Consider the following 5,462-nt stretch of genomic DNA (forward strand, 5'->3'; position numbering starts at 1 on the left):
AATGCGGGGAACACGGGTTTGATCCCTGGGCCGGGAAACGGGAAGATCCCACATGCCGAGGAACAACTAAGCCAGCGCGCCACAACTATTGAGCCCACGTGCCGCAACTACTGAAGCCCATGTGCTTAGGGCCTGTGCTCCGCAACAAGAGAAGCCACCGCAATGAGAGGCCTGTGCACTGCAATAAAGAGTAGCCCCTGCTCTCCGAAACTAGACGAAGCCTGTGTGCAGCAGCAAAGCCATAAAACAGCCACTAAATAAATAAATATATAAATAAATAAATAAAACCTTGAGCCAAAGCTTTGGAACCCAGGGTGGGGGATAGGATTGACTTCTCGTTGATGGGAGGGGCTGGAGGGACAGGAGAGGCGGGGACAGGGAGGGGGAGCTAGAAGGGTGAATGGTGAGTCAGGGAGGAGAGAGCAGCATCGGGGTTTGTGGCTGTGCAATCCTGTTGCTCAAGATACAGTCACCATCCTTGACCTCTAGGGTTCACACGGGTTTGCAGTCGCTACCTTGGACTCACGCAGGGATGGCTGGGGGGTGGGGCTGGGGTAGGATGCTGTGATGGTTTAATTTTTCGTGTCCGTTTGACTGGGCCATGGGGTGCCCAGTAATTTGGTCAAACATTCTGGGTGTGTCTGTGAGAGTGTTTTTGGAGGAGATTAGTATTCGAATCGGTAGACTAAGTAAATCAGAGTTCCCTCCTTAATGAGGTATCAGCCAACCAACTGAAGATGTGAAGAGAACAAAAGCCTGAGTAAGGGAGAATTTTCTCTCTCTGATGACTGCTTTTGAACTGCGACACTTGGCTTTGGACTAGAACTTACACCATTGGCCACCTGTTTCTCAGGCCTTCACACTCAGACTGGAATTGTACATGCCATTAGCTCTCCAGGGTCTCCAGCTTGCAAATCTTGGGACTTCTCGGTGTCTATACTTGTATGAGCCAATTCCTTTTTACCTATCTATCTATTTATTTATATTTTCTATTGATTCTGTTTCTCTGGAGAACCCTGACTAAGACAGATGTCTTCTTCTTTGCGTCTTTTGTGGGGCCTTCCCTATAGTTAGGAACTTGGTGAGTGTAACTGATTAATGACTAATCAATAGTCTGCCCAACCTCTACCTCACAGAAGAGGCAGTATGTGTAACGGACAAGAGCAGAGGTTTCTGGGCAAAGTGTCTACACGAGCTGGAGCTCCAGAAATCTGCATAGTGGTCCCCTTGGATCCAGAGTTGTTGCTGGATGCTAAACCCTGCATGCGTGGGGTGAAATTGCATGAAGCTCAATTCGCTCAAAATGGATCACAGACTTAAATGTAAATTTAAAACTATAAAACTTTTAGAAAAAAAAAAGTAGGAGAGGGAATTTTCTGGTGGTCCCGCAGTTAAGACTCGGTGCTTTCACTTCCATGGCCTGGGTTCCATCCCTGATCGGGGAACTAAAATCCGCTCCAGTGCAGCAAACAAACAAACAAAAAACAAACAAACAAACAAACAAAACAACTGGAGAAAACCTTCAGGATCTAGGACTAGGGGAAGACCTGTTAGACTAAACACCAAAAGCATGATTTATAAAGGGAAAAATGAATTGGACCTCATCAAAATTAAAAACTTTTGCTCTGTGAAGGACCCTGTTAAGAGAATGAAGAGACAAGCTAAAGATTCAGAGAAAATGTTTGCAAACCACATGCCTGATAAAAGAACAGTATCTAGAAATAGAGATATCTCTTAAAACTCAAGAGTGAAAAACTATACAATCCAGTTAGAAATGGGCAGGGAGTGCCCTGGTGGTCTAGTGGTTAGGATTCGGTGGTGACTTGGGTTTTAATCCCTGGTCAGGGAACTAAGATCCCACAAGCTTTGTGGTGCAGCCCAAAAAACCAAACCAAACCAAAACAAAAAACGAAAAAGAAATGAGCAAAAGTCATGAACACACATTTCACCAAACAGGATGTACAGATGGCAAACAAATATATGAAAAGATGTTCAGCGTCATTGGCCATTAGGGAAATGCAAATTAAATCATAATGAGATATCACTACACTATCAGAATGGCTAAAATAAAAAATAGTCACAATACCAAATGTTGGTGAGGATGTGGAGAATCTAGATCAACCATTCATATGTTGCTGGTGGGAATGTAAAGTAGTACAGCCACTCTGGAGGTAGTTTGGAAATTTCTTTGAAAATTAAAGATGCATACAATAGCAATAAAGTTTTTTTAATTAAGATATGCACATTTTTTAGACATGCTATTGGACACAATAGACAACAGTATTATAAAAATAAATTTTATATACACTGGGAAACTAAAAAAAAAAAAAAAAGAAAGAAAGAAAATTAAAGATGCAGAGACTTCCCTGGCGGTCCAGTGGTTAAGACTTCACCTTCCAGGCTTCCTAGGTGGCTCAGTGGTTAAGAATCCACCTGCCAATGGAGGGGACACGGGTTTGATCCCTGCTCGGGAAGATCCCACATGCCATGGAGCAACTAAGCCCGTGTGCCACAACTATTGAGCCTGTGCTTTAGAGCCCGTGAGCCACAACTATTGAGCCCATGTGCTGCAACTACTGAAGCCCACGCACCTAGAGCCTGTGCTCTGCAACAAGAGAAGCCACGGCAATGAGGAGCCCACACACCACAATGAAGAGTAGCCCCCACTCACCACAACTAAAGAAAGCCTGCACACAGCAAAAAAAAAAAAAAAAAAAAAAAGACCCAACACAGCCAATAAAAAATAAAAATAAAAAGTTTAAAAAAAAAAAAAGAATCCGCCTGCCAATGGAGGGGGCACAGGTTCGATCTCTGCTCCAGGAAGATCCCACAACCTGTGGAGCAACTAAGCCTGTGCACCACAACTATTGAGCCTGTGCTTTAGAGCCCATGAGCCACAACTATTGAGCCCACGTGCCACAACTACTGAAGCCCATGCGCCTAGAGCCTGTGCTCTGCAACAAGAGAAGCCACGGCAATGAGGAGCCCGCGCACCACAACGAAGAGTAGCCCCCACTCAACGCAACTAAAGAAAGCCCACACACAGCAAAAAAAGACCCAACACAGCCAATTAAATAAATAAATAATTAATTAAATTTTAAAAGGGAAAAAAAAAAAAGAAGACTTTGCCTTCCAATGTGGGGTGGGAGTGTTTGATCCCTGGTCAGGGAGCTGGGATCCCACGTGCCTCACAGCCAAAAAACAAAAAGAAAAACATAAAACAGAAGCAATATTATAACAAATTCAGTAGACTTTAAAAATGGTGTCCATCAAAAAAAATCTTTTAAAAAAATTAAAAATGCAACTATGTATGATTCAGCAACTGCACTCCTGGGCTTCCCCCCCACCCCCAGAGAAATGATGATTGATGTTCACACAAAAATCTGTACATGAATTTTTAGAGCAGTTTTATTCATAATAGCTCAAACTGGAAACAACCCAAACTACGGACATCCATACCATAGAATATACTGTGGTCTTCATACCACATACTATGGTATACATTTATCCCAGAGAAATTAAAACTTATGTTCAGGGACTTCCCTGGTGGTGCAGTGGTTAAGAATCTGCCTGCCAATGCAGGGGACACGGGCTCGATCCCTGGTCCAGGAAGATCCCACGTGCTGCGGAGCAACTAAGCCCGTGTGCCACAACTACTGAGCCTGTGCTCTAGAGCCCGCAAGCTGCAACTACTGAGCCCACATGCCGCAACTATTGAAGCCCACTGTGCCTAGAGCCTGTGCTCCACCACTGCAAGGAGAAGCCTGTGCACCACAGTGAAGAGTAGCCCCTGCTCGTTGCAACTAGAGAAAAGCCCGTGCAAGCAGCAACGAAGACCTAATGTAGCCAATAAATAAATAAATTTATATTTAAAAAAGCTTATGTTCATACAAAAATCTGTATATGAATGTTTATAGCAGCTTGGTTTCTAATAGCCAAAAACTGGAATCAACCTAGATGTCATTCAGTAGGAGAATGGTTAAACTAACTGCAGGGCAAACCACAGATTACTACTTAGCAGTGAAAGGAATAAACTACTAAAATACACAGTAACTTGGATGAATCTCCAGGAAATCATGCTAAGTGAAAAAAGCCAACCCAAAAAGTTTACATGTCTTACTGTTCCATTATGTAACATTTTTGCAATGACACAATTTTGGAAATGAAGGTCGGATTAGTAGCTGCAGCCAGCAGAGATGGGTGAGGTGGGGGTGGAGCGGGAGGTAGGTGTGATTCTGAAAATACAACTTGAAGGATCCTTGCGGTGTTGGAACTGTTCGGTATCTTGACCTTAGTGGAGGACACACAAACCTACACGTACAATAAACTGTACAGAACTGAATACACACACGTGAGTACAAGCAAAACCAGGGAAATCTGAAAAAGAGCAGTGGATTGTGTCAAGGTCAATATCCTAGTTGTACTGAAAGCAGAGATTCAAACAGATGCTTGTACACCCGTGTTCAGAGCAACATTTTGCACAATAACCAAAAGGAGGAAACAACTAAAATGTCTGTCAACAGATGAATAAATGAATGTGGTATATCCACACAATGGAATATTTTTTTTTAATTTTTTGCTCTTTTTAAAAAAAATTTATTTATTTATTAGCTGTGTTGGGTCTTCGTTGCTGCACGCGGGCTTTCTCTAGTTGTGGAGAGCGGGGGCTACTCTTCATTGCAGTACACTGGCTTCTCATTGTGGTGGTTTCTCTTGTTGTGGAGCACGGGCTCTAGGTGCATGGGCTTCAGTAGTTGTGGCATGTGGGCTCAGTAGTTGTGGCTCGCAGGCTCTAGAGCACAGGCTCAGTAGTTGTGGCACACAGGCTTAGTTGCTCCGAGGCATGTGGGATCCTCTCAGACCAGGGCTCAAACCTGTGTGCCCTGCATTGGCAGGCAGACTCTTTTTTTTTTTCATATTTTATTTATTTATTTATTATTTTGGGGGGGGTACACCAAGTTCAATCATCTGTTTTTATACACATATCCCCATATTCCCTCCCTCCCTCGACTCCCCCCCCACCCTCTCTCGAGTCCCCCCCACCCTCCCTGTCCCAGTCCTCTAAGGCATCTTCCATCCTCAAGTTGAACTCGAGGCAGGCAGACTCTTAACCACTCCACCACCAGGGAAGCCCCATACGATGGAATATTATTCAGCCTTAAAAAGAAATGAAATTCTAAAAAAAAAAAAAAAAAAATAGGAAATTCTGATATATGCTATCATATGCGTGAACCTTGAAAACATTATGCTAAGTGAAATAAGCCAGTCATCAAAGGAAAACTATTGCATGATTCCACTTATATGAGGCAAATTTATAGAGACGGAAAGTAGAATGATAATCACCAGGGACTGGGAGGTGAGGAGGAGAGGGGAGTTATTTAATGGGTACAGAGTTTTTGTCTGGGATGATAAAAATGTTCCAGAAACAAATGGTGGTGATGCTTGTTGGTTGTACAATAATG

Source organism: Hippopotamus amphibius, chromosome 8 (assembly GCF_030028045.1).
Source record: "Hippopotamus amphibius kiboko isolate mHipAmp2 chromosome 8, mHipAmp2.hap2, whole genome shotgun sequence".
Lineage (NCBI taxonomy): Eukaryota > Metazoa > Chordata > Mammalia > Artiodactyla > Hippopotamidae > Hippopotamus > Hippopotamus amphibius.